At 32.6% G+C, this 25,902-nt stretch overlaps 1 protein-coding gene and 1 long non-coding RNA gene across 4 annotated transcripts in view; one reads left to right on the forward strand and one right to left on the reverse strand.

The window, feature by feature from the left end:
• LOC116423450 lies at positions 1–25,738 on the forward strand. Its single transcript, XR_004234067.1, has 2 exons — positions 1–372; positions 25,607–25,738. It is a non-coding gene; the product is annotated as an uncharacterized LOC116423450 (long non-coding RNA).
• Positions 1–25,902, reverse strand: part of FAM172A (family with sequence similarity 172 member A) — a 501,056-nt gene that overhangs the window by 338,855 nt on the left and 136,299 nt on the right. The gene's annotated exons all lie outside the window — the stretch shown is intronic.

The raw sequence follows: 25,902 nt of genomic DNA on the forward strand, positions 1-25,902 counted from the left end.
TCTAGTTTAGAATTGATTTAATCCTACAACAAATAATGGTTTCCTAGTGACATAGTGACTGATGTATACTTAGTGTGAGGCATATAAGGAGGAGCTGTCAGGGCCAGAAGGACAAACCTACTAAAGGACAAGCCCACTAGAATGGAAGCCCACTTGAAGCTCTGGAAGCCTCAGCCAGCATTCAGTCGAGGAGATTCACAAGCCAGAGAAGGCAGCTTAAGCTTTCGGCACCAAGACTACTGGCTCTCTCCAGAAGCCCCCCCCCCCCCCCAAGAAACCTGCTCACAGAGAATATTACAATTAGAGAAGAATATTACATTTTGGTGCCCGAATGTGGGACCAAGAACCTTCATCTGTGACCCAGAAATTAGGGTGAGTACAATAAAAAAATTTTGTTAAAGGGCTAAAATAGTATTTCAGCTAAAATGGGACAGATGTTTAGAAAACAGTCTTCTTTTCCTCTTCAAGGAAAATGTGTCGAAAGCTTGGTCAGACTGATTTAAAAAAAATCAAGGTTTAATTGTAACCTGGGAACAGATTATTGATCTTTTAAAAACTGTACAGTACACATCTTCTTGGTTCTCTAAGGAAAAAGAATTGAATCCAGCTGAGTGGAAATTAGTAGGAGACCAACTAGGTGAATATTACAATTCCAATCCAAACTCAATTTCCAAAAATACACTTTATACATACAATTTAATACAACTGGCTTTAAGAAATTATATGTGTTAGAGTAAGAAAAAAGAAGAAAGAACAGGACAGGGAAGTGCCAAATAAACTAGATGAAAAGGATGAAGAATCAGATAAGAATGGAGTTAAATACAATTTTGAGTGTTATACTTCACAGCAGGAGAAATTAGGTCATTCCCCATACCCTGACCTACTTCCCTCAATTAATCCTTCATGGGTGGAGGGGGGAGGAGGAGAAAGGGGAGAGGCAGTAACACATTCAGGACCTTCTATGAAGCAGCCTATGATAAGATTACAAAAAGCACTGGTTAAGGCAAAAAATGAAGGACAGGATATATCTGATTTAAAAATAAATGCATACCCTGTGATTGAAGAGCTTGACTCTTCAGGTCAAGAGAAAATACACTCCTTCTGATTTGAAAAAAATTAAGGATTTAAAAAAGGGTTCTACTCTTTATGGGGCTACATCATCTTATGTTAAGATGTTACTAGATAATTTGGCTTATGAAATCTTAACCCCCCAGTGATTGGAAATCCACAGCAATTACATGTTTAAAACCTGGACAAAACTTATTGTGGCTTTCAGAGTATCATGAATTATTTAGGATTCAAGCCCAACGTAATAATCAAACTGGAGTTAATGTACAAATCACCTTTGACCAATTAGCAGGTGAAGGTCAATATACAGAGAATTCAGCAGACTAATTATCCCATAACAATGTATGAACAAATTGCTACTGCTCCTATAAAAGCTTGGAGTTCTCTCCCAGAGAAAGAGGTAAAGCCTTCACAAAAATAGAGCAAGATCCCAATGAACCCTTTGTGGATTTTGTGGGACATTTGCAAACAACTGTCACAAGATACATTGGAGAAAATGCAGCTACAAGAATTATGATAAGACAACTGGCTAAGGAAAATGCCAATGAGGTTTGCAGAATAATTATATGGGGACTACACAAAGATGCTCCTTTAGAGGAGATCATAAGACGCTATGCCCACAGTGGGCACAAATGCTTATTATACTATGATGAACATGGGAAGACTTGACTATAATACTTATAATATATCATAAATAAATACAGGTTTAATTTGAATTATATATATTAAAATGTATATATCTCTGATTTCACAATGTAATTCATCACATATCTTTTGAGCTATTCATTCATTCTTCATACCTCAAGTATTCATATGCAAGATAGTGACTAAACTAAATACTAAGGATACAAAAATAAAATCAAAACTAGCTTTGCTCTCACAGAAGTTACATTCTGCTAAAGGAAGGAGTATATATAACAGAACAATGAATAAAATATATGTAAAGTTTATGTAAGTGTAAAGTATTGTGGAAAAACAGATCTAATATTGCATGGTTAGCAAGTTGTATATCAGCATAATCATTTTGAAAAGCAGGTTGCAATTAAGCAAACAGAAACTAAATGTCTACAACTGTTGACTCAGATTCTATTACTACAACACATATACCAAATTATTTATAGCAGCATTTTTTGAAGAACTAAAAAAAACATAAATGCCCCCAACTGGTTAACTACTGAACAAATTGTGGTACCAAATATAATAGATTATTACTATGCTGTGAGAAATTATAAATATGATGAATAAAGAAAAGTATGAAATTATTTATGAATTGATGCAGAGTAAAAGAAGAGAGCCAGTATAATATGTACAAAACTTTCGGTAGAGCAAATAAGGAAAAAAAAAAACGGCCAGCAAAGTATCAAAGGTGAATGTTACAAAATTATAAAAAATAAACATGATTCCAAAGGACAGATAGGATTAAAAAAAAACCATTTATCCCTCTGCAGAGGTGGAAGGTCCATAAATACATTGTACTACACATATTTTCAAAATTTTGCAAAGTACAATCAGTTTTGCTGATTTTTTTCTCATCTTGTTCTCTTTTTTGCTGTTGAAAATATTATTTGTAATCTGGGGAAATTTTGATAATTAAGAATAAAATATATCTATATAAATTTGTTTTAAAATATTTCAAAAGAAGGGATGGGGGAGGAAATCAGGAGGAAAAGTCTCTTGGGGAGGTAATGTAAACTCAGCTTTAAATGAAGTTAAGACGTCTAAGAGTTGGAGGTAAAGAGAACTGGAATGTTGTTTATTGGTAATAAGCTGTCCAGTTTGAGTGGAAAGAGTAATAGTAGGGCAGCCAGATGATGTAATGGATAAAACACAGGTCCTCTGTCAGGAGGACCCGAGTTCAGATATAGCCTGGAGTCTGGAGGAAAGAAGAATAGTGAAGGGAGCATACAATTGAATAGGTTGTAACCAGATAATGAAAGTCATTAAGGAGTTCATATTTTATTCCAAAGACAAAAGAGAATCACAGATACTTCTTGATCTAGATCTAAATGCTTTAGTTACATCAATAATACTACTGGTACATGAAGAATTTCAGAGACTGTAATAATCTTTTATATATTAATAAACTGCTTTGATTTCATTTCTATGTGACCTTCAAGTTTCAAGCTTCTGAAAAACAAGGTGTACTAAAAAAGGAAAAATTAAGGCTTATCAAAATTACTGTCAAGACAGATTCAAGTCACTGGAAGAACCTTGGATACAACCATGAAGGAAAGATCTCCCTTAAAAGGCTCTCTTCCATCCAATGAAAGAAATACATATCTATCAACAGATAGAAATAAAAAATGAATAAGTGTGATACTAATATAGATAAAAAAAATAACTGAGAGGAATGGCTAGCAATTGCAAAGAGCTTTAAAGTTTGGAGTATATATATTGGATCATTAGAACCTTCTTTAGAACTCATTTTATTGATAAGGAAACTAAGGCAGAAAAGCTTCAGTGATTTATTCAGGATTATTCTGGGCAACAATTGCCTACAAGATTAACTCAGATTTTCTTGACTTCAATTCCAGCATTCTTACCCAAGGTCATGCTTCTTAGTTGACTCTTTAATGTTTTAAAAAAAACACACACACACAAAAACTCTATTCTAAAATTTTATTATCTTTCCATTTTTAAGAATTCTTTTGAGGGGCCTCATAGACTAATGCCCCATACTGAAATGGGATATATGTTACATATAATTATCAAAACAAAACAAAAACCTAACCATAGATATGGTCAGCCTATCGCAACTGAAACAATATAAAGACCAAATCACAAATCAATAGCAAGAAAGTGGAGCAAAGCATCTCTGAAGAAGAAATATTTACAGATATCATAATCTCTGATATTTGCAATTGCTTTCATACACCCATTAATCAGCAAGGTGGGTCACCACTGGCTTTCTATGAGACCCAGTTTCCCATTTAGGACTTGGAATTAACTGAGAATCTTAGGTTGGGAATGCTCTAATCCACTGAAGAGCTAGCTACTAGAAGTATCCTCAATTCACTCTCCAAATCATCCCTTCATTTAATGCATAACATAAACCTGATTGCCTAGAGAGCTTGGTTATTTTGGGGAGATTTCTATTGTAACTGTGGCCCTTACATGTCTACTAAATTCTCTAAGACTGTCAATCCACAGCTCTGTGGAGGTGTGAATCCTTATTGTGAGGACTGAATTTTAATGAAGACAGTCTGAAGTAACATACCAAACCTTACCAAGAAAGAGAAGTAAAGCCTTGTTTCAAGTACAGTTTAATGCTTGGGAAGCAGGGGCTTATAAATTGCCAAATGTGGTATTTAGTTTTCCCAGAGTTAATATATTATTTCTTTAAAGAAGTCTGTTGAGTGACTTGATATTAAAGAAAATAACTAACTGTACTTTTTTATAATTCCAGGAAATGATAACTTCTACAATTTGCACTAATATTTCCAAAATTTACCAGATAATATAAGATTTTGCTGATATTGGTGTTCCTTTATGTACAATAAATAAGGCTTCTAGATTATGCACAAATAAAATTTTTGATAAGTACATAATTTACCTGTTAATTTAATTTCAGAGATATGTTAAATTCATTTCTGGCTGATTAATTTCAGAGATATGTTAAATTCATTTCTGGTTGATCTTCAATTGGAAATTATTTCTAACACTAGTGTCTTAAATCTTTCATCCCTTTCCCAAGTACTACACTAAATGTACCAAGGGGGCCAAATGTTTAAAATAAATTCTTTGTAGAGAGGAAAGTATTTTGGTAATGCAAATAAATCATGCCCAAACAAAAATATGAATTTGCAGACCAATATTAGGATTTGTTCATGTGAAACATGGAAAATTATAGAATTTTAATAGATAAACAATCTTACATAGCCTTATTAATGAATTCCAACTTCATCAATCAGGACAAAATATTAAAATAGAACAGGGCAAGTATGAGAGTATTTTTACAGAAAACAATGTAAGAAATAAGAACTTATTTTTTAAAATAATTTAAAAATAATTTATTATTACTTAATATTCTGTTTAAACTGTTCAAAAGATAATATCAATAATGTGATCCTTAGATGTTACAATTGAATTTGAATAAGAATTTTAGAAAAAATAAAATAGAAAAATTATATAGTTAATGTTACCACAACAAATATTTGCTATTTTGTTACATAATTGTAGTAGACAGTTTTCATCAAACTAAATACAAAGAATGCTGAAAATATTTTTTTGTCTCCATGAAGGTTTTATCAGATTATGTCAGCTGACACTTGTGATTTTCCCTCAGTCTCATCTAATAAACTCATTGCTTAGAAGCTTTTTGATAGCTGTATACAGAGGAAAGTAAGTACAACAGTAACTTCAAATAGAACCAGAGCACAAGTTAGCCCTTATGGAATCTGAAATAATTATTTAATAGATCATTCATTCTTTTCCTTTTGCAAAAGGATATACAGATATACAGATTCACAGTTGTATTTGTAACAAATCCTGCAGAAGAGAGAGGCAATGAATATATTTATGTGTTTTGATGCATTGTAGCTCCTTCACTTACCACCTCTACAACTTTAAAAAAGGAGTCATTTCACATTTCTGGCCTTCAGTTGTCCTCTGTCTGTCCTGGACTAGAAAACCTCAAAAGTCCTTTCTAATTATAAATCTGTGATCCAACTCACAAGATGGGAATCAGACACAATGCAGCAAACAAAAAGTTTAGCTCTAAACAAGGCATCTACAAAGGCGCTGAATAATTTGAAACAAATCAACTTATCAAATGTTCAGTTTACAGTCCTCCAGACTAATTTTGACCAAGAACCAAGGAATTAGAACTGGTCTATAGTTTAGATTTTTCCATCACCTAAATAATAGCTTAATCAGGAGACAGGCTAGTCTGGAGCACTTCAAAATAGATGTGTTTAATTACTCTCGTTGACTAGAAAAAGTTGGATTGCTAGCTCTTCAATGCCATTAATTGGATGCAATCTAGAGGGTTGATATTTAAAAGAGAGCCCTTTCTAAATGTATATCAACTCTCTTCTTAATTGAAATCAAGCTCACTGGGTTATGGTTGGCAGATATGGCTCTTCCCATTTTCTGAAAATCAAAGAATTTGCCCTTTTCTAATCTTGTGACAACTCTTCTGATTTTCAGAATTTTTCAAATGCCATTGCCACTGGCTTAAGAATTAAATCTCCCGATTATAAAGAAGGGAAAGGGACCTGTATGTGCACGAATGTTTGTGGCAGCCCTTTTCGTAGTGGCTAAAAACTGGAAACTGAATGGATGTCCATCAGTTGGAGAATGGCTGAATAAATTGTGATATATGAAAATTATGGAATATTACTGTTCTGTAAGAAATGACCAACAGGATGATTTCAGAAAGGCCTGGAGAGACTTACACGAACTGATGCTGAGTGAAATGAGCAGGACCAGGAGATCATTATATACTTCAATAACAATACTATATGATGACCAGTTCTGATGGACCAGGCCATCCTCAGCAACGAGATCAACCAAATCATTTCTAATGGAGCAGTAATGAACTGAACTAGCTATGCCCAGAAAAAGAACTCTGGGAAATGACTAAAAACCATTACATTGAATTCCCAATCCCTATATTTATGCACACCTGCATTTTTGATTTCCTTCACAAGCTAATTGTACAATATTTCAGAGTGTGATTCTTTTTGTACAGCAAAATAACGTTTTGGTCAGGTATACTTATTGTGTATCTAATTTATATTTTAATATATTTAACATCTACTGGTCATCCTGCTATCTAGGGGAGGGGGTGGGGGGGTAAGAGGTGAAAAATTGGAACAAGATGTTTGGCAATTGTTAATGCTGTAAAGTTACCCATGTATATATCCTGTAAATAAAAGGCTATTAAATAAAAAAAAAAAAAGAATTAAATCTCCCAATAATTTTATAACCCAAAGGAAGCAGTTCACCTGGGCCAAGTGACACACTAATTTTCTTTTAATAATTATAATTTTTTATTGACAGAACCCATGCCTGGGTAATTTTTTACATTATCCCTTGCGCTCACTTCTGTTCTGACTTTTCCCCTCCCTCCCTCCACCCCCTTCCCCAGATGGCAAGCAATCCTATACATGTTAAATATGTCACAGTATATCCTAGATACAATATATGTGTGCAGAACTGAACATTTCTCTTGTTGTACAGGAAGAGTAGGATTCAGAAGGTAAAAATAACCCAAGAAGAAAAACAAAAATGCATAGAGTTTACATTCATTTCCCAGTTTCGTTCTTTGGGTGTAGCTGCTTCTGTCCATCCTTGATCAATTGAAATTGAAATTGAAATCTTCTCTTTATCAAAGAAATCCACTTCCATCAGAATACATCCTCATACAGTATCGTTGTTGAAGTGTATAATGATCTCCTGGTTCTGCTCATTTCACTTGGCATCAGTTCATGTAAGGCTTTCCAAGCCTCTCTGTATTCATCCTGCTGTTCATTTCATACAGAACAATAATATTCCATAACATTCATATACCACAATTTACCCAACCATTCTCCAATTGATGGGCATCTTTTCATTTACCAGTTTCTAGCCACTACAAACAAGACTGCCACAAACATTTTGGCACATACAGGTCCCTTTCCCTTCTTTAGTATCTCTTTGAGATATAAACCCAGTAGTAGCACTACTGGATCAAAGGGTATGCACAGTTTGATAACTTTTTGGCCATAATTCCAAATTGCTTTCTAGAATGGTTGGATTCATTCACAACTCCACCAACAGTGCATCAGTGTCCCAGTTTTCCCGCATCCCCTCCAACATTCGTTATTATTTTTTCCTGTCATCTTAGCCAATCTGACAGGTGTGTAGTGGTATTTCAGAGTTGTCTTAATTTTCATTTATCTGATCAATAGTGATTTGTAACACTCTTTAATATGAGTGGAAATAATTTCAATTTCATCATCTGAAAATTGTCTGTTCATATCCTATGACCATTTATCAATTGGAGAATGGCTTGATTTATAAATTAAGAGTCAATTCTCTATATATTTTGGAAATGAGGCCTTTATCAGAATCTTTAATTGTGAAAATGTTTTGCCACTTTGTTGCTTCCCTTCTAATCTTGTTTGCATTTTGTTTGTACAAATGCTTTTTAATTTGATATAATCAAAATTTTCTATTTTGTGATCAGTAATGATCTCTAGTTCATCTTTGGTCACAAATTCCTTCCTCCTCCATAAGTTTGAGAGGTAAACTATCCTATGTTCCTCTAATTTATTTATAATCTCATTCTTTATGCCTAAATCATGAACCTATTTTGATCTTATCTTGGTATATGGTGTTAAGTGTGGGTCCATGCCTAATTTCTGCCATACTAATTTCCAGTTTTCCCAGGAGTTTTTGTCAAATAATGAATTCTTATCCCAAAAGTTGGGATCTTTGGGTTTGTCAAACACTAGATTGCTATAGTTATTGTCTATTTTGTCTTGTGAACCTAACCTATTCCACTGATCAACTAATCTATTTCTTAGCCAATACCAAATGGTTTTGGTGACTGCTGCTTTATAATACAGTTTTAGATCAGGTACAGCTAGGCCACCTTCATTTGATTTTTTTTTCATTAATTCCCTTGAAATTATTGACCTTTTGTTCTTCAAGATGAATTTTGTTATTTTTTCTAGATCATTAAAATAGTTTCTTGAAAGTTTGGTATAGCACTAAATAAATAAATTAGTTTAGGGAGTATTGTCATCTTTATTATATTCGCTCAGCCTATCCAAGAGCACTTAATATTTTTCCAATTATTTAAATCTGACTTTATTTGTGTGGAAAATGTTATGTAATTTCTCTCATATAATTCCTGACTTTCCTTTGGTAGATAGATTCCCAATTATTTTATGCTATCGACGGTTATTTTGAATGTAATTTCACTTTGTATCTCTTGCTATTGGATTTTGTTAGTGATGTATAAAAAGGCTGAGGATTTATGTGGATTTATTTTGTATCCTGCAACTTTGCTAAACTTATGAATTATTTCTAATAGCTTTTTAGTAGAATTTCTGGGGTTCTCTAAGTATACCATCGTATCATCTTTGCAGATGTGTGTTTGTTTGGTTTCCTCATTACCTACTCTAATTCCTTTAATCTCTTTCTCGATTCTTATTGCTGAGGCTAGCATTTTTAATACAAAATTGAATAATAATGGTGATAGTGGGCAACCTTGTTTCACTTCTGATCTTACTGGGAAAGGTTCCAGTTTTTCCCCATTGCATATGATGCTTACTGACAGTTTTAAATATATGCTCCTGATTATTTTAAGGAAAAGTCCATTTATTCCTATCCTTTCAAGTGGTTTTATTAGAATGGATGTTGGATTTTATCAAATGCTTTTTCTGCATCTATTGAGATGATCATATAATTTTTGTTAATTTGGTTATTGATATAGTCAATTATGCCAGCCCTGCATCCTAGTATAAATCCTGCTTGGTCATAGTGTATTATCCTGGGGATGATTTTCTGTAATCTGTTTGCTAATATTTTATTTAAGATTTTAGCATCAATATTCATTAGGGAGATTGGTCTACTGGTTTAGGTATCAGTACCATGTCTATGTCATAAAAGGAATTTGGTAGGACCCTTTCAATCTCTATTTTTTCAAATAATTTATATAGCATTGGAGTTAATTATTCTTTAAATGTTTGGTAGAATTCACATGTAAATCCATCCAGTCCTGGGGATTTTTTCTTAGGGAGTTGGTTAATAGCTTGTCCTATTTCTTTTTCTAAAATGGGACTGTTTAACCAATTTACTTCTTCCTCTGTTAATCTGGACAAGCTATATTTTTGAAGGTATTCTTCCATTTCATTTAAGTTATCGAATTTATTGGCATAAAGTTGGGAAAATAACTCTTACTTACTGCTCTAATTTCCTTTTCATTAGTGGCAAGTTCTCCCTTTTCATTTTTAAGACTAACAATTTGATTTTCCTCTTTCATTTAATCAGATTTACTAAGGGTTTGTCTATTTTGTTGGTTTTTTTCATAGAACCAACTCTTAGTTTTATTAATTCAATAGTTTTTTTTTTTTTTTTTACTTTCAATTTTATTTCTCTCTCCTTTTATTTTTAGAATTTCAAGTTTAGTGTTTGACTGGGAAGGGTTTTAATTTGTTCCTTTTCTAGCATTTTTAGTTGCAAGCCCAATTCATTGAACTTCTCTTTCTCTATTTTATGCAAATAGGCCTCTAGAGCTATAAAATGTCCCCTTCTTACTGCTTTGGCTGTATCCCACACATTTTGGTATATCTCATTATTCCCATTTTCTTGGGTGAAGTTATTAATTATGTCTATGATTTGCTATTTCACTCAATCATTCTTTAGTATGAGATTATTTAGTTTCCAATTATTTTTTGGTCTATTTTTCCCTGACTTTTTATTGAATGTAATTTTCATTGCATTGTGGTCTGAAAAGGATGCATTTACTATTTCTCCCTTACTGAATTTGAGTTTGAGGTTTTTATGTCCTAATATATGGTCAGTTTTTGTACAGGTTCCATGAACTGCTGAGAAGAAAGTGTACTCCTTTCTGTCTCCATTTAGTTTTCTTCAAAGATCTATCATATCTAACTTTTCTAGTATTCTATTTATCTCTTTGACTCCTTTCTTATTTATTTTGTGGTTTGATTTATCTAATTCTGAGAGTACAAGGTTGAGATCTCCCACTATTATAGTTTTGCTGTCTATTTCTTCTTGCAGCTTTCTTAATTTCTCTTTTAAAAACTTAAATGCTATACAACTTGGTGCATATATGTTTAATATGCATATTGCTTCACTATCTATGCTACCCTTCAGCAAGATATAGTGCCCTTCCTTATCTCTTTTAATTAGATCAATTTTTGCTTTTGCTTGATCTGAGATCAGGATGGCTACCTTTGCTTTTTTGACTTCACCTGAAGCATAGTAGATTCTGCTCCAACCTTTTACCTTTATTCTGTATGTATCTCCCTGCTTCAAGTGTGTTTCCTATAAACAACATATTGTAGGATTATTTTATTTTATTTTAATCCATTCTGCTAACCACTTCCTCTTTATAGGGGAGTTTATGCAATCACATTTATGGTTAAAATTACCAATTCTGTATTGCTTGCCATCTTGTTAACCCTATTTATACTTTTCTCCTTCCTTGCCCCCTTACCTCTCTCCCCAATATTAAAATTGTGAGCACCACTTGCTTCTCACAGCCTTCCCTTATTAGTATCCCTCCCCCCATCTTACAGTTCCTCCCCCTATCTTACTCCTTTTCCTCACAATTTCTATATTCCCTTCTGCTTAGCCCCTCCCACATTTCAATGAGTTGGAAGAAATTTCACCATAAATAGAATACGTCTAAAATTTTTCTCTTTAAGCCAATTCTCATGGCAGTAAGATACACACTATGTTCATCCCCCTCCATTCTTTCTCTCAGATATAATAGGTTTCCTTTGCCTCTTCATGAGATGCAGTACCCCCATTTTGCCCTTTTTCATGTACAACTTCCTTTCCATCTTCAGTCTCTACAACAAGATATATATGTATTCTTTATATATCTTTGTAGCAGAAATATAGTTCCCAAGATTTCTTTTTACCTTTTTAGGTTTCTCTTGAGTTCTATATTTGTAGATCAAACTTTTTGTTTAGTTCTGGTTTTTTCATCAAAAGTAGGTGAAATTCGCTTATTTCATTGAATGTCCATCTTCTTCCCTGGAAAAAGATGCTCATTTTGACTGGGTAAGTTATTTTTGGCTGCATACCAAGTTCCTTAGTCTTTTGGAATATCATATTCCAGGGCCTTCAGTCCTTTAATGTGGACACTGCTAGGTCTTGAGTAATCCTTATTGTGGCTCTTCTGTATTTGAATTGATTTTTTTCTAGCATCTTGCAGTATTTTTTCCTTCGTCTGATAGTTCTGGATTTTGGCCACTATATTTCTTGGTGTTTTGATTTTAGGGTCCTGAAAGTAAGGTGATAGATGAATTCTTTCAATTTCTATTTTATCCTCTATTTCTATAACTTCTGGGCAGTTCTCTTTGATAATTTCCTGGAAAATAGTGTCCAGGCTCTTTTTTTTTTCATCATATTTTTCAGGGAGTCTAATAATTCTCAGATTGTCTCTCCTAGATCTATTTTCCAGATCTGTTGTTTTCCCAAGAAAGTATTTGACATTTTTTTCCATTGTTTCATTTTTTTGGTTTTGCTTGACTGATTCTTGGTGTCTCCTCGAGTCATTCAATTCCATTTGTTCAATTCTGATTTTCTTCACTCACTTTTTTTATATCTTTTTCTAATTGTCCAATTGAGTTTTTAAGTGAGTTGTTTTGTTCTATGGAATTTTTTTTCCATTTCGCCAATTTTATTTTTTAGAGAGGTATTTTCTTTTTCCAGTTCACTAATTCTTTTTTTCAAGGATTTGATTTCTTTATCCACTCTGTCTTTAAATGAGTGGGATGACTTATCCAGACCCTCTTGCCAAGCTTCCCTTTCCTTTTCCCACTTTTCTTCCAGCTCTCTGGTAAGAGCCTTTTTAATTTCTTCTATAAGAGTCTTCTGTATTAAGGACCAGATCATATTCACCTTTGGGGATTCATCTGGAGACAGTCTGTTTTTAGTCTCCTCAGGGTTTAAAGTCTGCTCTCTATCCATATAGAAGCTATCAGTGGTTAGGATCCGTTTAAATTTTTTGCTCATTTTGTCAGAGAAGAGTTAAAGAAAAAAAAAACAAGAAAAATAAATGGTCTGCTTTTTGGGGGGGTCTGGATAATATTACCAAGCTTCTTCTACAGACTGCAGGGGACAGCAGTGAGGCACTAGCAGGACAGCAATGGTGCTTGCGCTCTGAGACTCTGAGAGTGTGCTGAGACATGGTGGGTGGATGCAGCCACGTTCCCGGGAGACCCTATCTTTTTGGAGTTATAGTCTTCACGCTCTGTGTTTTCAGCTTCTCTGCTTATCTACTGGCTTGATGCTGAGGCAAAGTATCCAATACTGTAGTAAAGTTCTCCCTGCAGAGATGGCTGAGATCACACCCCATGCTGACACTGTCTGCCCTCAGCCTGCACCCGATCTAAAACCATCCCCACCCTTGAACAAAAACAGACCTTTTCTGGTGAATTTCAAGGATGTCTTCTCTTGGTAATTATTTGTGGGGGTTTTTTCAGTCAAGCACTGATTCTGAGGCTTGTCATGAAATAAACTCTGAGAGAAAATGCGGAACTTAAGTAGATGTGTGCGTCCTCTCTGCCATCTTGGCCAGAATTCCAAGTGACACACTAATTAAGATTGTATTCCTCCTCTGGTAAGCAGAACAGAGTAGGAAGGAATTTGTCAGAAGGAAAGAAAGGGCAGAGGGGGGAGGCATCTTTCACTTTTTTTTTCCTAGGGTAGATCTGAATTCACTGTGTCTTCATAATTGGTAAAAATATCAAATTCAAAGTAATTATTTGCATGCATCAGATTCTTTAGCAAACAATAAATATTATGAGCAGAAGACGAGATATTAAACTTTCTATTACATAAGTCTTCACACATTGCTCTACATAAAGAATACAGCTTAATAAATATATGCTGAATGATAATACCAGACATAAATACAAAAGTTCTTTCTGAAGTGAAATAAAAATTTCAGTGGAATCTATATTTCTTATTGTTCACATCACTACTATTCTTCATAATCAAGATGATGGTAATGACATAACCTATGAAAAGTAATTATATGTTTTATCAACAAACACTTATTTCAACAAGTTATATCACCTGTAATCTTTAATGACAATATAAATCAGTTACAAATGTGCAAATTTAAGTATCAATGTGACAAAATAATTGTTTTCGATAGTGTCTGACTGTTAGTGATCCAATTTAGGGTTTTCTTGGCAAAAGCCTTTTCCTTTTCCAGCTAATTTTATAGATGAGGAAAGTGAGCCAAACAGGGTTAAGTGACTTGCCCAGTAATACATAGCTAGTAAGTCTCTAAGACTAGATTTATACAGAGAAAGATGAGTCTTTCTAAGTTCTGATCTAGTACTCTATCAACTCCACCACCTAGCAGCTTTGTTGCAAAATATTATATAGAACGTTAACAATGGCTCACATTTCTATACTCCTCTAAGATTTACAACCTACTTACTGCCATTCCACAAGAATTTATTATAAGCCACCTATGTCCCAGGCACTGTGCTTGAAGCTATATATTAAAAAGCAATAAACTAAAGTTGTCTTTGTTCTCAAGGAGCTTACATTCTTTTGAGAGGAGAAGAAATAAGTACAAAGTAATTTTGGGGGTAGATGCATTAGCATCTAGATGGGTCAGGATAAATAAGAGATAACATTTGACCTCAGCACAAATAAAAAGTAATTGCATTACAAGCATAGAGAATAACCTATAGAGGTACAGAGATGATACATGAAATGTCATTATGAAAAATAAGCAAATCACTTTAGCTTAAATACAAATTGGAGAACAAGGTACAATAAACCTTTGAAAGTTAGGATGTATCCAGATCCAGATCTAACTTCAATAAAGAGCCTTAAATGTCAAATTTTATTCTTGAAGCAATAGATAACCATTAGAACTTCTTGAGCAAGGAAGTGGTCAGACTTAAAGAAAATCACCTTGAGGCAAGATGGTAAAGAGTGGGACTCATCCAGATCTCTCCCCAAATTCCTTTAAATAATTACTCTAAATGAATTTTAGAGCATCAGAATATCCAAAAAAAACCTGGACTAGAACAATTTTCCAGTCAAAGCCAACTAGGAAGGTCAGCAGAAAAGGTCTGTAGAACCAGGATAGGAGTCCAGAGCACAGCCCTGGCACAGCCCAGAAAAGCAGGAACAGGTCTTAGACTTCACAATCAGTGGCAGTACTGGAGGTTTCTAGACTTCTCATTACAGAGACACCAAAGAGGACTTGGAAGGTCATCAGAAATGTTTGTTAGTAGGGTGAGAGGGCCTTGGTAAATGAGAAAACCAAAAGTGGGCAGCTTCCTAAAACCTTAGTGCACAGGAGGTCTCTTTCTTATTATTTATTAGTGCACAGAAGGACAAGTTTTGCTTTAGCACACTTAAAAGACACAATGAAGCAGAGACACTCCTCACAATTACAGGGCAGAAAAGAGTGCTTGCGGTCAGGTCCCTAGAAGGATCTCTAAAAAGAGCTGCACAAAACCCCAGAAGCTTCAGACAATGCATCTTCCACTCTCACAACTAAACCCTACTATAAAGAGTTAAAACTCAAGTAATAGGCTGGGGAAATGAGCAAACAACAGAAAGAGTTACTACAAAGATCAAAATACATACTCAGAAGAAGATAACAAAAGTTAAAGCTGTTGCATCCAAAGTCTCGAAGATAAATAAGAATTGCTTTCAGGCCATGGAAGACTCAAAAGGTATTTTCAAAATCAAGTAAGAGAGCCAGAGGAAAAATTGAGAAGAGGATTGAGAGTGGTACAAAAAGAAATACAAAAAGCTAATAAGGAGAAGAATGCCTTAAATAACAAAATTGGCCAAATAGGAAAGAAGGAATAAAAGCTCACTGAAAAATATAATTCTTTGAAAATTAGAATTGAGTAAATGAAAGCTAATGACTTTATGAGAAATCAAGAAACAATAAAACAAAACCAAGAGAATGAATAAATAGAAAACAATTTGAAATATTTCACTGGAAACATGATTCAAGAGAAATAATTTAAAAATTATTGGTCTACCTAAAAGCTATGATCAAAAAATGAGCCTAGACATCATCTTGAGGGTAAAATAGAAATTGAAAGAATTCACCAATCACTTCCTGAAAGAAATCCCAAAATGAAAATTTCAAGGAATATTATAGTCAAATTCTAAAACATCCAAGTCAAGGGGAAAATATTGCAAGCATCCAAAAAGAAACAATGAAAGTATAGTGGAGCCACAGTCAGGATAACATAAGATCTAGCAGTTAGTACATAAAAGGACTTGAGAGCTTGGAATATGATACTCCAGAGGGCAATGGAGGTAAGATTGCAACCAAGAATCACCTACCAAGCAAAATAAAGTATATCCCTTCAGGGAGAAAAGGTGCATATTCAATAAAATAGAGGATTTTCAAGTATTTGTAATAAAAAGAACAGAGCTGAATAGAAAATGTGATTTTCAAATACAGTACTAAGGAGAAGAATAAAGAGGTAATTAGGAAAGGGATATCATAAGGGACTTAATAAGGTCTATCTGCTTACATTCCTACATGGGAGGATGATACTTGTAACTCATAAGAAATTTCTCATTATTATGGCAGTTAGGAGATATATATATATATATATATATATATATATATATACACACACACACACACACATATACATACATGTATGTACGTATGTATATGTATGTATGTATATATATGTATATATACATATATATGGTATAGCTATGAGTTGAATATGAAGAAGGTATTATCCCTTTAAAAAATTAAATTAAATTAAGGAGTGAGAAAGAAATCTACTGGGAGAATGGGAAAAGGAGAGGTAAAATGGCATAAATTATCTCCCATAAAAGAGGAAAGAGTTATTACAATGGAGGGGAAGGGAGAAAGAAGGGGAATGAAAGAATGTCACACTCATTAGAATTGGCTCAAAGAAGAAGAAATGTACACATTCAAATATTGATAAAAAAATCTATCTTACCCTATAGTAAGGAAAAAGTAAGAAGGAAAGAAGGAGGAAAAAATCATACAGAAGGGGGCAAAGGTGAGCAGAGAGGGCATATTGAATGAGGGAGATATTACTAGCATAAAATTTTGAGGAGAGTCAGGGTGAAAGGAGAGAATAGAATAAACAGGGAGGGAAATACAGCTAGCAACAGTCATTGGAAAAAGAATTTTGAAGCAAGTAACTCTGATGAAGGCCTCATTTCTCAAATGTATAGGGAACTGAGTCATATTTTTAAAAATAAGTCATTCTCCAATTGATCAAATGATCAAAATGATATGAACTATGCCCAAAGGGTTATAAAATCATGTATAATATTTGACTTAACAATATGACAACTAGACATGTATCTCAAAATAGATTTTAAAAAAGGAAAAAAGACCTATATGTACAAAAATACCCAGCTCTTTTTTCAGGGCAAAGAACTGATAATTGAAGGGATGCCCATAAATTGGAGAATGGCTGAATAAATTGTGGTATGTGATTATGACAGAATACTATTGTTCTGTAAGAAATAATGAGCAGGATGCTCTCAGAAAAACCTAGAAAAATCCTTTATGAGCTTATGTGAAATGAAATATACTATGTTCAAAGTAATAGCAATGTTGTGGGATTATCAGCTATGAATGACTTTGCTATTCTCAGAGATACAATATTCAAGACTACTCTAAAGGATTTATGATGAAAAAATGTTATCTGTACCCAGAGTAAGAACTGACTATCTTAATACAATTTGAAGCATACTTTTTTTTTACTTTATTTTTCTTCAAGGTTTTTGGGGACCCTAGGAAACACCTATGTTTTCTTTCACAACATTACTTTTATGGGAGGAAAAAGAAAATCACCTTGGCATCTTTGTAGAGGATGGGACAGAATTAAAGTATTGATACCTATTAGGAAGTTATTGCAAGCATACAGCAATAAAGCAATAAAAGGGGTAGATATGGGAATGAAGAGAAAGGAATTCTAGAGATATAATGGACAGGAAAAAAAGAGACTTCAAAGTTGCAAAATTTGGCTTTCCTAGAAAGATAGTTTTCAACAGAAAGAGAAATGAGAAAGAGGGAAAATTTGAGGGCAAAGATGATTTTTAAAAACATAGATAGAGAGAAAGGGATTATGGATACGAGATATGGAGCTAGAAATGAAAAGATTTGGCAAGAAAGATGGGATATGAAAGAAGGAAAGGAACTGCAAAGTTGCAAAACTTGGGTGACTAGGATAGTTGTGTTCTCAATATAAATAGGAAATTGAGAAAGAGAGAAAGGTTCAAAGAAAAAAAATTATGATTTAAGACCTGCTGAGTTTTAAATGCCTTTGGAACATTCACAGAGTTTTATCCAATAAATAATTGGTGATCAGGGAATATAATTCAGGAGAGAAAAAAGTGCCGGAGTCTTCTTATATAAAACTGACAGTGAAACACTATGGTGCTGATTACATCACTGAGAGTAAAAGAAGGAAAAGAGAGCCCAGGAGATAGCCCTGGAGTACACTAATGAACCAGCAAAGAACGTAAGTGGAGAACAAAAAGAAGTGTCACAAAAACTCATCATCCAGTGATAAAGTTAGGAGGGTGAAGCTCAATCAACAATATCAAATGTTCAGAGAAGTCAAAAAGGATGAGAACTGAGAAAAATCTATGAGATTTGTCAGCTTTACCAATGAAAATTCTGAAAAGAGCAGCTTCAAAAGAGTAAGGATGGTAGAAAAAGAAAGTAAAGATGAAGTAAAATTATGTTTTAGAAAAATATTGAGGGAAGGGGGAACTGGAGTTCACAATAAGGGCAGAGTACATTTGGGAGGAGAGAGACATAGGAAGAAACAGATAAAAGATTGTCAAGAAAAAAATTTCAGAGTTCTTCATCATGAAATTAAAAGACTTATAAGTGATGATAACAAGTACTTGATAAACATCAAGTCTTGGGTCTTGAGAAGTTGATGAACAAAGAAGTCAGAGTGAGGAAATATCTATCTTTATCTATATCTATATAAAAGTCCTCAACTGTAAAAAAAAAAAAAAAAAAAAAAAAAAAAAAAAGTTATTTAGTATCTAGTATCTAGCTATCAGTCAGAAATCCTTGAGAAAACAGAAAGAATGAGCTGAAGAATGGTAGTTAACAGCTATCCCATCTTTGGAGATAGAATGATAGATCTAGATGGATGAATCTCTAGGAAAGGAAAGACTGCTTAGTGATGCTGGCAAAGCGTAAGCATTTTAGAGCACATAGTTTGAGTTATTGTTTCCTTATGGATTTTTCATTTTAAGCAAATTGTTATACTCCCAATTATTAGTTTTTCCTGCTATAATCTAGTTTATTATATATATATATAATCAGTTCAACCACTTTCAATGCTAAAACCAAATCTAATTGATTTAGATTTAAGAACAAACAACCATTGCATGGGGACAATACAAAGTTCACAAAACAACTTCAGACTGATGGAAAAGCAACTAAAACTAATCACCCCCCAAAAATTGAAATTGCTTTAACTTGTTTTCCCTCATGGACCAGCAATTATTTACACCCAAGACTGATTATCTATTTTCTTCTCAATCTTAAATCTCACTGCCTATAGCATTATGCAGACTAAGGCATCAAATAGTGCACAATATAGCAGATTAAAGCTTTTCATGCCAATTTTTCCTCTCAAGAGCATTGTTTGTAAAATGTTACAACAAAATAAGGCTAAATTTGGAACTATGGTCAAAAAGTTATAAAACTGTGCATACCCTTTGATCCAACAGTGTTACTACTGGGCTTATATCCCAAAGAGATCTTAAAGAAGGGAAAAGGACCTGTAGGTGTAAAAATGTTTATGGCAGCCCTTTTTGTAGTGGCCAGAAACTGGAAATTGAGTGGATGCCCATCAATTGGAGAATGGCTGAATAAATTGTGGTATATGAATATTATGGAATATTATTGTTCTGTAACAAATGAACAAGCAGGAGGATTTCAGAAAGGCCTGAGAGACTCACATGAACTGATGCTGAATGAAATGAGCAGAACCAGGAGATCATTATACACAGCATGGCTCTCTTCAACAATGAGATGAACCAAATCAGTTCCATTTGTTCAATAATGAATAGAACCAGCTATACCAGGCGAAAGAACTCTGGGAAATGAGTGTAAAACACTACATAGCATTTCCAATCCCTCTGTTTTTGTCTGCTTGCATTTTTGATTTCTTTCTCAGGTTAATTTTACATTATTTCAAAGTTTGATTCTTCTTGTGCAGCAAAATAACTATATGGATATGTATACATATATTGTATTTAACATATACTTTAACATATTCAACATGTATTGGTCTACCTGCCATCTGGGGGTGGAGGGAGGGGGAAGGAGGGAAAAAGTTGGAATAGAACTTTTGCAAGGGTCAATGCTGAAAAATTACCCATGCATATATCTTGTAAATAAAAAGCTATAATAAAATAAAAATGTAAAAAATTATGATTAAGCAAAAGGATTCAACTAGATTATTAAAATAAAATTTCTAAGTTACCAACAAATAACTGATTCCTTATTTCTAGTAATAAGACAAAAAGGGGGCTTAATTTAGGAAAATAACCAACATTTCAGACCCTTAAAATGTAAAGAACTAATATGCTCATATTTTTTACTATGTTTTATACTATGTTTATACTATGTTTAAATACTATGTTTTAATCACTTTAATATTTTCTTAATATGACAAAATCTAAAAGAGAATATTGTGAAAAGATTGTGTCAGAAATTATTTGTTAATCATTCCTAGTGCATTTGCTATTTCCAAATACATTTTTCCCCTTAATGCTGAGAGTATACAGCTTTCAATCTGTTAATTTGCTGCTGAAAGTGCATTCTATGCAACTCAATTTTTTTTTATAAAGGGAACATTGCAAATTGCTTTAGATGGGCGATAATGAAAAAGCAACACCATTTATTAATTTTGTATAAGTTATTCTCTACCCTAGAGAATCCTTGGAGGGGAAGAACATGTCTGAATTTCACCATATAGTGCCACAGGCAGAAAGTGAAAGGAAACTAAATAAGAGCATCCTGGAGAGAGAGAAAATGCCTTGAAGCAGCAAATGACCTACTGAACACCTCACTGGTGAGGTTTTGATGTTATCATTTGTTAATTTTGAGGGGAAAAAAGACAATTAATCAACAGTTTTAGTTGATTCTGATAGAACTATTTAACTTTTTAAAGTTTTTGATCAAAAACAACATATGATATTCCAAAGGGTGCATATTTTCAAAAGATAATTCCAAGTAAATTTGCATGAAAAGCTCCATAAGAAACTTATTTCCTTACTATTACAGAAAATGCAAACTAAGAACTATATTGAACTATTTAAAGAATTAAAAAAAAATTCTTGACATGCATTTCTGTGCATGAATATTCTCTCAAATATTTTAAGTCCAATTCATAGTAAGCAAAAGATAATTTTATTCAAATATGCAGCTCATGGTATGAATAAGCAAGGACTCATTTCCCTGTTGAATTGATAACTCTTTTAAGTAACGGTTCATTTAAAAAAAATCAATACTGTGTTGGCAATTTGGAATCATAACATCTACATCTATTTGCACATACACACATATTCATTCCATAACAGAGAAATGTTTTAATAATATGCATACAAAATTAATCAATTAATCTTTATTAGTTTATTTTTATTGCAAAATACTTTTTGTGAATGCTACATGCTCAAGCTATACTATAACCATACATACATATATATAAATTATCTATAACCTAAATTACTTTGATCTTAAGTATTTAAAATCTACATTTATCCACTAAAAAGCTAGAGCATTTATAGATCTTTCTGACATAAAGGAATTGTTTTTAAATGTACCACCTTATAAATGATCCCTTAAGTTTTTTTTAAAGTTACACTACATTCAAATATCCAGGTTACACAAAGAAAACAAAAAATTTAAATGTTTAGCAAATATGATAGTTTTCTTCATCATGAAATTCAATTGACTTAACTTAATCTAAAATAGAAAAAAATAGAGAATTTAGGAAAATATGTGATCATAAGATCAACTAAATTGCCTGAAAGGTTATATACCACCTAATAACTATAATTTGGTTCTCTTGTTAAAAAACAGATATTAAATGTAGAGTCCATAAGGTCATGTATGAACTTATTTATATTTAGCAATTGTTTTCCCCTTAAAGAAGCTTGTGGGATGTAAAAACTAGAAATCACTTTTTTCCCTCTAAAAAAATTTCTACTTAATTTAGTACAATATTAAATATTAAAATATGAATACTCAATACATATTCCAAAACTCTAAAATGAGTATACTATGTTTTGCCATCTCTCAGAACACATTTTTTCACTCAGATGACATAACTGAATTTATTTATAAGGTTAATTTAAATAATGAGTGATCATGAGACATACCTTTCTGAGTTGGTACATCTTTCATTTATCAATAGTATCCTTTATTTATCAATAAATATTATATTTGTTAATACTTAGTCCTATTATAAGGTAAAAATATCTTGTTAGCTTTTAGATGTTATATGCTTATCCTGATGGATATCTCCAAACAGATCTAGCTACTTTTGATTAAGAACCACAAAGAAAATGAAACAAACCTACACATTAGGATGTGGTAAGATATGAATATAAAAGCAGCAGTAAAAAGGGTAGGGATTATATTGACATCTTCTATAAATTTTGGAGGAGCAATCTACTATATGGTCTCAGGTTAGCCTGTTCTCATCTCTGTTCTTGACTTTTCTTATTTCATACCATTCACATAGCTAGGAAAAATACTAAATTATCTAAGAGACCCAGGTTGGTACCCTGAAGAGAATTCTGGACTTGGGTGTCAGAATGAGACAACCCACTTATTAAGTACCTCACCTCTGACACTTAATTATTATAACCATGGACAAATCACTTCCCCCACTCTGAAATTGCTTTCCTAATCTGTAAAATGGTAATTATAATACGCGTTAAGTATTTAAATGAACAAAATTACTGAGAAGACAATAAATGAAACTCAGGAGTGCAAAAAACAAACGAACAAAAAAACCCCCTAAATTTGCAATAAAAACCACTAGCAAAAGTTTGATATTCAGGACATATAGAGAAATGACCCAAATATCAAATTCCAAAAGTAATCCCCAATTGATAAGTAGTCAAATGATATGAACAAACAGTTTTCACAGGAAGAATTGCTGATTATAAATTACTATTTGAAAACATGCTACATAGAACTACTTTTAAGAGAAATGTTGGCTAATTAAAACAACTGAGGGTTCACTTTACACCCTGGAAATTAATTGGGGAAGATGAATACTATTACTGGGCTTATACCCATTGAGATCAAAGCAAGAAGAAAAGGAGCTACATGTAAAAAATATATATTTTTAGCATCTCTTTTGTGATAACAAAGAATTGGAAATTAAAGAGGATGCCTATCAATTATAAAATGGATGAATAAATTATGGTATAAGAATATAATGGAATGCTTTTATATTATAACAAATGATGAAAAAGCCACTACCAGAGGAACCTGTAAGATTTATATAAACTTATAGGAGAGTGAGTAGAATTAGGATAACAATTTTAACATCAATATTATTAAAAAGAACAACTGACTCATCTCTTGGAAGAAAGGTGATACAGGCTCAGACTGTGACTTTTTAAAATATATATATAAACATTAAAGGAATTGTTTTGCCTGACTGCACATTCATTATAAATATTTTTTTTCTTCTAAAGGAAGGGAAAGGTGAGAGGGGGAAAAATGAATGTATTATTAAGTACCAAAATTGAGTAAAACAACAAAAATTTTAAAAAAGAAACTGGCAAAGATGTTATTAAAAGGGATCAGTAATTTTTGGAAAGGCAATGGAAAGACAGGAATTCTAATACATATATTGGTCCAACTGCTCTAAATATCCCTTTGGAATTAGGAAAGAGAAAAATGAAACTGTTCATACCTTAAACCCAGCAATTCCAAAACTGGATATGTACTTCAAGGATGAGAGACAAAAATAAAGTTCCAATTATTTACAGTATACTATTTGTGGAAACAAAGAAAAAACAGTAATAAAATGGATGTGAATTAATTAGGAAATGACTGAAAATAGCTGTGGCACTTCAATGTAATACACTATTATTTTGCAAGAAGAAATGGAAAATATAAGGGATGTAGAATAGAAAAACAAAACACTGCATTTGGAGACTTTGGGCCTGGGTTTCAAAAACTGAGTCTGCAACTTACTAAAGTGACCTTGGGCAAATCATGGTTTTCTCATCTGTAAAATAAAGAGGGTAGAATAAATGTCTCTAAGGTTCCTTTCATCTCTAAAGCCATGATTCTATGAATTGAAAGAAGAATGAGAAAATTTGTATGAACAATACAAAGTAAAAAAAGCAAAACCAAAAGAATAATTTCTATACTTAGTTAAAAAACGAAAAACAAAATCTCTAAAATTAAGAAAAACTCAGAAATTTAAAGTAAAAAGAATGACCAAATAAATAGTCTTGGTCCTAGAAAATTTAAAATAAAATAAATGCTTCTTCCTGATTGTGTTTCTAATTATTTTTTTTCTTTATTACAAGGGACAGTTCAATTCTGAAGTAGAGGGGATGGGAAGGATATGTTTCCAGAAAAGATTATAATGTAAAAACAAAAGGTATCAATTAAACATAAACAGATTGATAGATAGATGATAAATATCTATCACTAACAGATTTGTTGTAAGATTCAAAGAAGATAATTTATGTGAACAATTTTGAAAATCTTAAAGCACCAATACAAAAATCAATGAGCAATGAGATGACTATGTTTCAAAAAATTACATAAAACACAAATGAGTTTTAATGCCTATAAAGCAAGTAACTTTTAAAATTCCCTATTAGATTTCTGAGGATGTCAATTATCATTCAATCATTTTTGCCTCTGTCCAGATTGTCATCTATAATGACATTTACTTAAAGAAAATATAAGTTGCAAACCCTGCAAAAATTACAAAATGACATATTTACAAAATAAAACTTTTTTCAAGTCAAAACCACTGGTGTATGATAATAGCAATACTTTTTATTTATGTTAAATACAGAAAATATCCTTTCAATTGGAATTTATAATTAAAATATATTTTTAAAAATCATATGTATGCAATCTAAAAGGACATACAAAAAACCAACTGAATAACTTCTTTGGAATGCTACTATAATTTTGTGTTAAAAATTTACTTTCTATGACAATGACAGTCTTCAAAATGCTACATATTTATTTTGATACATTATAAAAACATAAGCTATTGCCCATACAAAGACTATTAATTCAGCCTAAGAGTCTTAGTCTTCTATTAATAAAATAGTTATTTTTATGATTTGGTATATCTCTGATTTTTAAAAGTTTAGATTCAACAAATTATTCCCTATTAATTTTAAGAAAACGATATCCTTTTCTTCTTTATAATCTTCCTCAAATAAAAGTATTCTGTTATGTAAATCAAATGCTTAAAAAATACTAGAAATGACTGCATTTTTAAGGACTATATAAAATTTAAACAAAAGCATAAAAGCTTAAAAAAAAAAAAGGAAAAGAAAAGCAAGAGTGTAAATGCAAACCTGACCTATTCTCTAATCTTTTCTTTATAAACCTAGGCTGCCCAAGAATCTTCAACTAATTATTCCATTTTATTGATGGCATTTTTCCCTAGGGAAGTTATTTAAAAAGTTTAACCCCTGAGCAAGTCATGGCTTCTCCTGCCTTTGAAAGTGTCAAGTGCATTGATTATAACTGCAGGAAGTGTTACCTTCTACCCAGAGAATCTCACCCTGCACAATCTTAAACACTGTCTCTCTTCCAAAACAGCTTTGATTCAGCAATTCAGACCGCTTCAGCTGATATTAAAGGAAGCAACACCACAGAAAAGGGATCAGCAGTTAAAACGAAATACAAAGAAGAAAAACCCAGATCTTGGATATAGTAGCACAAAGCTCAAGAGTAAAGCAGATTTGAAAAAGACATCAGAGTGACTAAAAAAAGAACAACATGACAGAAATTAAACACGATTTTTTTTTGTTCACTGTCTATGCATTTAAACTCATCTCAACCTCCATTGAAATTCTGATCATACTATGCAAACCCCAAGGCTTTTGACATACTTT

Source organism: Sarcophilus harrisii, chromosome 1 (assembly GCF_902635505.1).
Source record: "Sarcophilus harrisii chromosome 1, mSarHar1.11, whole genome shotgun sequence".
Lineage (NCBI taxonomy): Eukaryota > Metazoa > Chordata > Mammalia > Dasyuromorphia > Dasyuridae > Sarcophilus > Sarcophilus harrisii.